The following is a 12,342-nucleotide window of genomic DNA, read 5'->3' as shown; positions in this document are numbered from 1 at the left end:
GTTTCTATGGAGATGAGGATCAGTATGTCTGCACCGTAGTCCTGGTTTCATTAAACATAATTCATGACATATTTATTTCACAGATCATTCACTTGATTATTGTTGATCAACATCTGTTTTGCTTAATAATTTTAATCACAAATAAAGTACTTTGATTAAGTAAAGCTTCTTCTTCTCCTTCGGACTCTTCTGATGGAATGTAAACAGTCTGAGGAACAACCCGACCTTGGTTTTTCTACACGGTGTTATTGTGCCCAGGGGCCAGCTGTATGGAGTTGAAAACCATGAACTTCATAACCCTACAAAATGTAAAAAAAACTTTGTCATTCGATTATTTTCTTGTCAACCAAGTAAAAACTGAGTTTCTGGTCTAATAGGTTAATGGTTACTATAAATGGACCTTTGATTCTTGTGATTGTGATTGAGGACTTTGTCATCAGTTTGGGTGAGACAAAGACAGAAAACATCTAAAAACACCTGGGACAAATTAGGTCTATCTCAACTGGTTAAACGACCGACTTGAAGCTCTTCAAAACTACAGTAGAATTGTTATTCACCAAAAGACCTGAGAATGACAGGCCTGTCTGATCAGAATGCGGCTTTGTTCTCTCTGCCATGGCTCAATGGAACTGCAGGTTGCTGAAGACCGGTTTGGTCACAGATGCATTATGATTCACAGTATGTAGAAATAAAACCACTCAGGCATTATTTAAAGCTAAAGTCTTTTTCTTGGAAATGATTTGATAATAGAAACACACAAAACAATGATTTAGAGCTCTCTATACAAAACAATCTTGTGAAAGGAGCTGTTCCTCCGGTTTGTAGTTTCTACAACGTTAGCTTAAATCGTGGCATGACCTAATTGTTCCTGTTTAAATGCATGTGGGTAAAACTCTATGTGGGTAAACCCTTGTGGGGTAACCATGGAAGCTGTGGCCAAACCATGTTAGCACCCATATGGTTTGCCCATATCTATATGTGGCATGCTGGTTGGGGCCAAGGATATAAAGAAAAAAAAATCGACATTTTAATCAGTGGTCCACAAACCCTGGATGCTTGAAGCAATAATACAATGTTTTAAATCTGGGGCAACCCTAAAAACTTTAGGTTCATTGAAAACATCCTGTCTTTGACCGGGAGCCTCCTCTCACTCCTTGACACTCATAGTTCAGACAGAGAAAAAAATGCACTAAAATGCCAAAAATCACTGACCACACATGTCTACAGCACTAACTGACACTCTTTTATACAGTTTAGCAGCAAAATAAGAATAAAAAGTTGATTTGGGGATAATTTGCTGTTTAAGACCTAACCTCAATTTTTTTTACTCAGTCCTGTAAAAGATAAGGAGAGTGTAGTGAAGCCAACACCCACGTTGTGCCCAAACAGCACATTGTACTCTCTACAGACCATGTAAAGGTCAATGCTATTTGTTGTGTGCATGATGATTTTTTTTATGTGTTTGGTTATTTTTTGTGTGCATTTATGTGTATTTGTGAGACCTGGATGCAGACGGGGACTCGGGTGCTTTGCTGTTGACTGTACTGTAGTTGCTTTAATGTTCCGAGGCCTTCTGGCAGAGGTACTGGGCTGCTTGTTATTTATAAATCTGGTTTTAGCTGTAAACAACTTTTTCCTCTGAATCCACCTTCCAGCTTTGAAATGTGCCTGTTTGAACTTGGCCAGCCTCCTATGCCATTTGTGGCTCTGATATATCGCCCTCCTGGGTTTAATGTGGACTTTTTAAAAGACTTTGCAGAGTTCTTGGCTGCAAATGTGTTGAAGTACTATCATGTTTTAATTGTTGGTGATTTTAACATTCATGTGTGTTGCCCTGACAAGCCAATGGCTAAAGATTTTTTTACATCTGCTCAGTTCTTTTAGTTTGTCACAAAGGGTTCTGGGTCCTTCTCATATACAGGGTCATACTCTGGATTTGGTTCTTACTCTTGACCTTCCTGTTAATGTGGAGATATTGAGTCCTGTGATTTCAGATCATTCGCCCATCTTATGCAGTTTTAAAGCTCCTTCCTTGCCAGCTGTGACATCTCCTCAGGTCAGGTGTAGCCGTGTTTTAAATCCTGCTAGGATTGCTAGGTTCAGTGAGTCCTTATCAGTGGAAGGGGAAAGGTTATTCTCAGTGCCACTCTGCACTGAGGAATTCTGCATGCAGTTTGACATGCTCTGTTTGACCATCCCAGGTGAGATTGCACCTATTGGACTTTTGAAAACGAGATGCAGGACTGAACACTGGTTGTCTGATGAGACTCGAGCTTACAGGTGGGACTGCAGGAGGGCAGAATTTAAATGGAAGCAAGATAAACTCCAAGTCTCCCGTGACTTGTATCGAGATTCTCTGTTCAAATACCAGGAAGCTGTCAAGCAGGCTAGGCAGAAATGTTTTTGCTGACATTGTTGATTCCAATTCTCACAGTTGACGCACTCTATTTAAAGTAGTGAATTCCTCACTGGACATTTCTCACTCTGATTTTGGTAGGCTATCCCTCGACTGCCTCAAATTGTAATGATTTTCTTCATTTCTTCATTACTAAAGCTTCAACTATTAGAGCTGACATCACTCACTACCAGACTGTTTCTGTGATTCCAGAGCCGCCTCGGGCCTTTCTAGGAGCTTTTCAGGCTGTATCTATTGGAGAAACTGGTCCGCCAGCTGAAGCCATCTGGTTCTCCCTTTGATGCCCCCCCCCCCCCCCCCCCCCAGGACATTTAGGGAAGAGTTTTTGGTGCTGGCACCCATTCTTTTGGCTATTATCAATGGTAGTCTTCAGAGGTGTGACCAAGTCACTGCTTTGCAAGTCACAAGTAAGTCACAAGTCTTTCCAGTCAAGTCCAAGTCAAAGACAACCAAGTCCAAGTCGAGTCCAAAGTCAATACTACTAAACACTAATAAACAAATTCCAGAAATAAAGCTTCTCAATCAAGCAGAAAGTGCAACTGAACTTGATTATGAACAAAGTGCTGCTGCATTTAGCTTTACAAAATCAAACCCAGAACAAAGAATGATTTAGGATTTTTGTCCATGTCGTGGCACTTTTGTGCTAAAATATCAAATATGCTCAAGTCATCATCGAGTCAACAAATGCAAGTCGATTCAAGTTGCAAGTCATTGACGTTCAAGTCCAAGTCAAGTTGTAAGTCTTTATAGATTTTATCAAGTCAAGTCAGAAGTCATTAAAATAATGACTCGAGTCTCCAAGTCCACACCTCTGGTAGTCTTAGTTCTGGTGTGGTTCCAGCTTCTCTGAAGAAAGCTGTTGTTCTTCCACTGCAAAAAAAAAATCTGGTCTGGTTGCCTTCATTTTGGCTAATTATAGGCACATCTCAAACCTCCCTTTTTATCAAAGCTGCTGGAGAGAGCTGTGTATTCTCAACTGGTTGCTTTTTTGAACACCCAGGAGCTCTGGGAGACTTGCCAGTCGAGGTTCAGGGCTGGTCACAGTACTGAGACCGTTCTCCTCATGGTCTTAAATGATGCCTATTTGGCAAGTGACGCGGGTGATGCAGTTGTCCTGTTGATGTTAAATCTGTCTGCAGCCTTTGATACACATGGATCACAACATTCTTCTGGACCGACTGCAGAGCTGGGTGGGGATCTGGGGACTAGCCCTGGAATGGTTTCAATCATACCTTAAGGGCAGGAGTTTTAGTGTGAGGATGGGTGAGGCCTCTTCTTCCTGGGTGGATCTGCAATGGGATGTGCCGCAGGGTTCTGTTCTGGCCCCCTTCTGTTTGTCAGTTTTTTCTTCCTATTCACCATGGGACAATTTCTCCTCTGCTGGACAGTTTAAATTATGTCACTTCCTGGACGGCGTCCAGATTCTTGCATCTGGACAATGATAAAACCAAGGTCATAGTACTCAGTCCGGGTACGCCAGTGGGCTCAGCCTCCACTGTGGACCTTGGCCCTTTGGCAAACTACGAGAAAAATGTTGTGACCAATCTGGATGTAAAAATTGATTCAGCACAAAAATTTGATGCACAAATTAACACATTAGTACGTTCCAGTTTTTTTTTCATTTGAGACGCTTGGCTAAGATCAAGCCCCTGTTGGCTGGGGAGCATCTACAATCTGTTATTCATGCATTCGTCCTGTCTTGTACTGCAATGCACTGTACACCGGTTTGAGTCAGGGTGCGATTGCTCGCCTACAGCTGGTTCAGAACTTTGCGTCTAGGTTTCTGACAGGCACAAGACATCGTGTCCATATCACACCAGTGTTGGCGGAACTCCACTGGTTTCATGCAGTACAGAGCCAAATTCATACTGCTGATGCTCATGTTCAGGGCTCTTCACGGTACTGCTCCTGCCTATTTATCAGCACTGCTACAAAGGCATGCCTCCACCCGCTCTCTTCGCTCTGGTGACCAGGAATTGCTGGTGGTCCCTCTTTCCAGATGTAAATCTAGGGGAGATTGTGCATTTGCAGTCCTTGCTTCAACTTTGTGGAACGTCTACCTTTGACTGTTAGGCTGGCGCCTTCCTTCCAGATTTTTAAGTCACTTCTGAAGGCCCATTGTTATGTCCAGGCATTTTCACCACTGAGGTCTACAATTTGTCTTGATTATAATTGTTTAACAATTGTTCTCATCTGTTTTTTATGCTGTTTTTAAATTATGTTCTTAATTTTTATTGTTTATATTGATGCTATTGCCTGTTTATTGTTCAATTCAATTCAATTCAAGTTTATTTATATAGCGCCAAATCACGACAAGAGTCGTCTCAAGGCACTTCACATAATAAACATTCCAATTCAGGTCAGTTCATTAAGCCAATCAGAAATAATGTTTCCTATATAAGGAACCCAGCAAATTGCATCAAGTCACTGACTAGTGTCAGTGACTATACAGCAATCCTCATACTAAGCAAGCATGCAGCGACAGTGGAGAGGAAAACTCCCTTTTAACAGGAAGAAACCTCCAGAGAATCCTGGCTCAGTATAAGCAGCCATCCTCCACGACTCACTGGGGATCGAGAAGACAGAGCAGACACACACACACACACACACACACACACACACACACACACACACACACACACACACACACACACACACACACACACACACACAAACACACACACACACTAATGTGTCTATAGTTCTATTGTGATGTCTTAGTAAATATTCTATTTGGTGAGATCAACTTTATTGTGTTTATCCTAGTGGATCTCTAATTAAATGGGTAAACTAGCATTAACACTTCCAAACGTCAAGGAAAGCAAAAAGTTATTATCAGGAGAAGGAGAATGTTTAAGTGGTTAGCAGCAGTGTGCTAGACGATGGCCCCCTCCATGAGGCCACCACAGCTCAGCAGAACATTGTTGTAGCTTCTTCTGGGGAGAAAAACAGAGAGAAAATAAAGTTAACAGCTGAAATTGCAGAAAGTAATACAGTTAAAGAGCAGATAGTAGAAGAAAGCAGTAGAGCGTGGAAAGTGGTCAGTGTATCTTCCAGCAGTCTAAGCCTATAGCAGCATAACTACAGAGATAACTCTGGATAATCTATCCTATTTAGATGGAGGCATGTTGGAGGCAGGGCAAGGGAGAGCCGTCTTTACCGACTGTACACTCCACCTCCCTCTACTCCCCCACTTGTCCAGATTTAGGCTAACATTAGATTTTAACCATAGGCCCTATCAAATAAAAATGTTTTAAGCCTATTCTTAAATGTAGACAAAGTGTCTGCCTCACGGACTAAGGCTGGGAGCTGGTTCCACAGGAGAGAAGCCTGATAACTAAAAGATCTGCCTCCCATCCTAATTTTAGATATTCTGGGAACCACCAGTAAACCTGCAGTCTGAGAGCGAAGTGCTCGGTTAGGAACGTATGGAACAATCAGATCACTGATGTATGATGGAGCTTGATTATTAAGAGCTTTGTATGTGAGAAAGAGGATCTTAAAATCTATTCTGAATTCAACAGGTAGCCAATGTAGGGAAGCCAAGACAGGAGAGATATGATCTCTCTTTTTAATTCTCATCAGAACTCTAGCTGCAGCATTTTGGACAAGCTGAAGACTTTTATACATTCTGTGGACTTCCTGAGAGTAATGAATTACAGTAATCCAGTCTTGATGTAATAAATGCATGAACTAGTTTTTCAGCATCACTCCTGGAAAGTATGCTTCTAATCTTAGCAATATTCTGAAGGTGGAAAAAGGAAATCCTACAAACTTGTGAAACCTGGGATTTGAATGACATGTCCTGGTCAAAGATAACACCAAGGTTCCTTACTTTGTTCTCGGAGATTAATGCAATGCCATTCAAGTCAGGTGATTGGCTAAGCAATTTCCTTTTCTGGATTTCTGGTCCAAAGATGAGAACTTCCGTCTTGTCTTGTCTTGATTTAAAAGCATCCAATTTTTTATGTCCTCAAAACAAGCCTGTAATCTACCCATCAGATTAGGTTCATCAGGGTTAATGGATAAATATAGCTGAGTATCGTCAGCATAACAGTGGAAGTTTATCCCATGCTGTCTAATGATTTTACCAATTGGGAGCATATATATAGTAAAAAGAATTGGTCCAAGCACTGAACCCTGTGGTACACCACAAGTAACCCTGGAGTATGAAGACGATTTGTCATGTACATTTACAAAATGAAATCTGTCAGACAGGTAGGATTTAAACCAGCCTAACGCTGCTCCTTTGATCCCTACAACATGTTCAAGTCTTTCTAAAAGAACATTGTGATCAACTGTGTCAAAGGCAGCACTGAGATCTAACAAGACTAGAACAGACACAAGATTCTTATCTGAGGCCATAAGAATATCATTTGTAACTCTCACTAATGCAGTTTCAGTGCTGTGATACTCTCTAAAACCAGACTGAAATTCCTCAAACAAAGCATTAGTATTTAAATGCTCACATACTTGGATGGCCACTATTTTCTCCAGGACTTTGGATAAAAATGGAAGGTTAGATATTGGTCTATAATTTATTGGGTCATCTGGATCCAGAGAAGGCTTCTTAAGTGAAGGTTTGATTACAGCAACCTTAAAATCTTGTGGTACATACCCATTTACTGAGGATAGATTGATTATATTTAGAATGGGGGCAGTAACCAAAGGAAATGCTTCTTTAAATAATTTGGTTGGGATTGGATCCAAAATGCAAGTTGAAGGTTTAGATGAAGCTAATATTTTTGATAACTCTGAAAGCTCAACTGGATCAAAACGGTTCAAACACAGATGAGGTTCTAAAGTCACCTCTGATGCTGCCTCACTTACTGAGGAAGAAGAAATCGCATTAGGGAGGATGCTAAAGATTTTGTTTCTAATAGAATTAATTTTACTTGTAAAAAATCCCATGAAGTCATTGCTGCTGAGGGCTAAGGGAATAGATGGTTCAGAACTATTATTCTGTGTAAGTTTAGCAACTGTACTGAAAAGAAATTTAGGATTATGCTTATTCTCCTCAATTAATGCTGAGAAATAAGCAGTTCTGGTTTGCCGAAGATGATTTTTATAAAGCACAAGACTATTTTTCCAGGGTAGGTAGGACTGGTGCGTATAGCGCCATGTTCTCTCCAAATCAGGGGCGGATTTAGCAATTTGGGGGCCCAAGGCGAACACATACATGGGGCCTCTTACACTAAATTTTCGACAATCTTACCTTTAACTGGATTTGCGAAAATCTACCCTCTTCTGACACGATTTATTTTCACTTTTTATTAGTCCTCCTCTTTTTTCCTGTTTTTCTCTCCCTTTGAGTGCTTTCTTCTTCCTGTCAGTGCTCCTGCTTTTGCCTTTGTTATTTTATTTCTATTTTCCATTTTGGTCTATGTTTTCCTCCCTTTAAACATTTTCCATTGTCTTTCCTTTCTGCCTCCTTTTGATGTTTACATCGAGAAACGACGTCACTTTCAGAAGTGAAAGTAAAAGCTTTTATGAAGCATGCTGCTTCTTTCTCTTATTGGAGCCACTAGGATAACTCCATTTCATGCTTAATGTTTTACTATTGCTTTGAGTTTGTTACGAACGCTCCCACCTCTCTTATTCTTCTTGTTTGTGGTCCCATGGCACTTGGCAAACAACAATTTGATGCATTACCGCCACCAACTGTATTGGAGTGGAATGACTACCAATCACTTCCTGTTTGTGCATCGCCGTCTTAATAACCCTCTTAAGACCATAATTATAACAGGGCCGCCTGGTATGTTTTTAATCTTATGGCTGTAAAATTGTAATAAAAAGTACAAAGTGTGTGTAACTCTTCTCCTTTTTTCAGAACAACCTCAGCTTTCAGTGTGTGGTTTGTATTTAGAATTTATGTCTATTAAAGCCTTTAAAAAATCAGCTTCAAAGTGAAAAAAGCAAAAAACGGATTTGAATTTTTTACATTTCTTACTGAACAGGAACTTCAAAATTACTGGGTAAACAATTTAAACTTTGAACTGAAATGCATCTATTCTTTAAAAAGTTTGAACCTTGTTATCTTTTTTAGCTGTTTTTAAGACCATTTACTATTGTAAACTTTCAGACGTTTTTATTTGATGTGGTAGACCTTGAAGCAGTTTCTCTCCAGCTGCAGGCAGAGTCACACCTCATACACTGGGGTGCTTCTTTGGCACACCGTGTACTGCTATACCAGAAACTTTTGTTTTAGCAAAAATAATTATTTATTGTAAAAGGATAAATAATGCTGGAATGAAGCTGAATCTTACAATTAGCAAATAGTTGAGGGTTGTTAAAATAAAAAAATAAAAAATAAAGACTGAACAAACATTCATATCCTGGTTCACTGGAGATCTGTCCTTCTTCATGGTCACTGACTTCAGATATAAGCCTTCTGGGACACCTAATAGATCGTGTTGATTTTCTTTGAGGCATTTCCATAATTTCATGCTGGCTTTTATGCTGATTAGCTTCCCCGTTCCGTTATCCGCTTTCACCACGGCGCTGCGCTCCGTTTCAATCAGGCTGTACAGCAGGATTTCCCCTCGTAGCGATATTTTCCATAACTCTGATTGCTTCATGCTATAGATCGTTGGAAAGCTGCTTTTATGTACTTTTAGGAACCGTTGGAATTATTTGAATCTGATCAGCCGTTCAAAAGTTATAAAACGGAGCATTTTGGATGACAAACTCAGCACGTCTCTGAATCTTTGTTGTGATTCGGTGCGCTCAAGACAGGGAATCCCGGTGGCTACCGTAATGTATTGTATATGCACGAAAAGCCCCATTTTTAATCTTTTCAGCACTTTTGGAATTTTAATGATATCTTGAAGGGTTCAGGAATTATGGTAATGAGAAGTGCGCATGTCCAATCCCGTCTGCGGCCACAGGTTGGTAATAAGAATATTGTACAGGGGTGCCGACGGTCAAGGCTAGGAGGCCCCCCACCACTAGGGGGCCCCAGGCGGCCGCCTACCTATGCCTAATGGTAAAACCGCCTCTGCTCCAAATTCCTAGAGTTTTGTTTTAAGGCTCGTAAATGAGAATTAAACCAGGGAGCCAACTTCCTGTCCCTAATTACCTTCTTTTTTAAAGGGGCTACATCATCTAATGCCACACGTAAAGAGGAATTAACATGATGAGCTAAGGCATCAATTTGTGAGGGGCTAGAACTGAAAATATTGCCCTCTGCTACATGCCTCTGAGATGCTGAGGACAGTAAAGATGGAACAGTTGATTTAAAAGACGCAACTGCGTTGTCAGATACAGACCGACTATAGTGAAATTTACTTTCATGTCTCGAGAACTCAGTTATAAAAACTCAAAGGTTATCAGAAAGTGGTCCGAGAGGACTGGATTATGTGGAAAGATTGTTATTTCCTCACACTCTATGCCATAAGTCAGCACAAGGTCTAGTGTATGATGGCAGGAGTGGGTGGAGCTATGTATTCTTTGAGTAAAACCAATTGAGTCTAAGGTATTACTAAAGGCTACATTGAGGCAATCATTTTCAATGTCCACATGAATATTAAAATCCCCCACTACAATGACCTTATCAGTATTTAGCACCAAATCTGATTAAAAAAAACAGAGATCTGATCCAAAAACTCGGAGTAAGGGCCTGGTGGACGATATGAAACTACAAACAAGAGTGGTTTTACAGTTTAACAATCTGGATAAGGAAAACTAAGAATAAGATGTTCAAAAGAACTGTAGCTATTAATCTGTAAGGGACTGATTAATAAGTCCGAATGAAAAATGGTTGCTACTCCTCCTCCTCGCCCTGTACTTAGAGCAATATGATGATTTAAATAATTTGAAGGAGTCGACTCATTTAAGCTAACATAGTCCTCTTGCTGCAGCCAGGATTCTGTGAGAGAGAGCAGAGATCTGATTATCACAAATCAAGTCATTAACTAACAAAGTCTTAGAAAAAATGGATCTAATGTTCAACAACCCACATTTAATTTTTCTAGTTTTCTGCTCAGTTGAATTTGTTCTAATATTTATGAGATTTCCATGATTTGCTTTATTGTTGTATTCAGCACCTTGGGCTTCTGCTAAAGGTTGTGGAAGGTGCTCTATAAATGAATAAATGAATGAATGAATTATTTTTTACTTTATAAAATAGAACCAGGATTTTACTTTGACTAATGGATGTAGAAAAAAAATGCTTGATTCGACATCTGGAACTGACTTTGTTTTTCTAGTTTGAAAAAGCAGCCAGAAATGACGCCAAGATTTGTAATAGATGTGGTCCCAAGAATCTCATCAAGGTTGTTTACCAAAGCCATACACTAAGATAATGTAAGGGTGCATAGCTGTGTTTCCTTGTTGGGTCAGGATGTACTTCCTCCCACCACATGACAATTTTTTATTCAAAGAAAATCTGAACAAAATTAATTGGGTATGAAAAAAAAAATAAGAGTGATAAAAAGTAAATTATAGGAAGTTGAAAGAAATAGTGTGATGGGTTTGGTGAAATAAGAAAGCCAATGGAATATTCTACCACATGATCTAAATAATTAGCTATGTAATGAAAGTCATTTGATTTGATTTATTTATGTTTATGTTTATTTATTTGGCAGACGCTTTTATCCAAAGCGACTTACAATTTATAACCTACAGGGAATGTTGTAATCTGTGGGGGAAACCGGAGCACCCGGAGGAAGCCCACGCATGCATGGGGAGAACACGCAACTGCACGCAGAAAGGCCACAGCCGAGTTTCGAACATGCGACCTTCGTGCTGCGAGGCAACAGTGCTAACCACTGCGCCACCATGCAGCCCTATATATATCTAAAATGAGCAAAAATAGACAATTGTGATTTCAAAAATGTTAAGAAAGAGAGAGAGAGTGAATAGGAAAGAGGGAAATCAGTGGATCCTGAGGAAGGTGGAATAGGTGGGGAGAGCAGAATAAAGAGAGAGTGGTGAAGAAGGTCATACAAAAGCCAGCTTGAACAAGTGAGTTTTCAGCTGCTTTTTAAAGGAGACCACTGAGTCCACTGATCTCAGGCTCAGGGGGAGAGAGTTCCAGAGTCTGGGGGCCACAGCAGCAAATGATCTGTCACCTTTGGTCTTTAGCCTGGTGCTGCACAACCAGTAGGCTTTGATCACTGGACCTCAGGGACCTGCTGGGGGTGTAGGGACTAAGAAGATCACCAATGTAAAATGGTGCTTGTCCATGTAAGGCCCTATAGACCAGAACCAGGATCTTGAAATGAACCCTGAAGTTGACTGGCAGCCAGTGAAGCTGGAGGAGAAGCGGGGTGATGTGGGTGTGTTTGGAGGACTTGGTCAGAAGCCGAGCACAGGCATTCTGAACCACCTGTAGACGGTTAAGGGAGGTTCTGCTCAGACACGTGAAAAGAGAGTTACAGTAGTCTAAGCGTGAGGAGATGAAGGTGTGGAGAACTGTCTCAAGTTCGGAGCGGGACAGAATGGGACTCAGCTTAGCAATGTTCCTGAGATGGAAGAAGGAAGTGCAAACAAGAGAACTGACATGAGAATCCAGGGTGAGAGCTGGGTCAAAGGTCACGCCAAGATTCCTGACAGAAGGTTTGGTGTGAGAAGTAAGCTGACCAAGAGAGTCTCTGACTTTGGGAACCAGCTTGTCTGGGGCACAGATGAGGATCTCAGTCTTATCTTCATTCAGCTGTAGAAAGCTCTCAGCCATCCAGGTTTTGATAGTCTAGAGTCTTGTGTGTGTGTGTATGTGTGTGTGTGTGTGTGTGTGTGTGTGTGTGTGTGTGTGTGCGTGTGTGTGTGTGCGCGCGCGTGATTTATATAAATCACACGAGCGAATTGCGAACCGGCATTGTGATTTTGCACTACATAGATGTAGCCATCCTTACGCTGACAAAAATGTAACCAAGTAACTTTTACTTTGAGTACATTTTATTTATGATACTTTTTACTTTTACTTG

This window comes from Nothobranchius furzeri, chromosome 4 (genome assembly GCF_043380555.1).
Source record: "Nothobranchius furzeri strain GRZ-AD chromosome 4, NfurGRZ-RIMD1, whole genome shotgun sequence".
NCBI lineage: Eukaryota > Metazoa > Chordata > Actinopteri > Cyprinodontiformes > Nothobranchiidae > Nothobranchius > Nothobranchius furzeri.
This window is presented reverse-complemented; position numbering follows the sequence as displayed.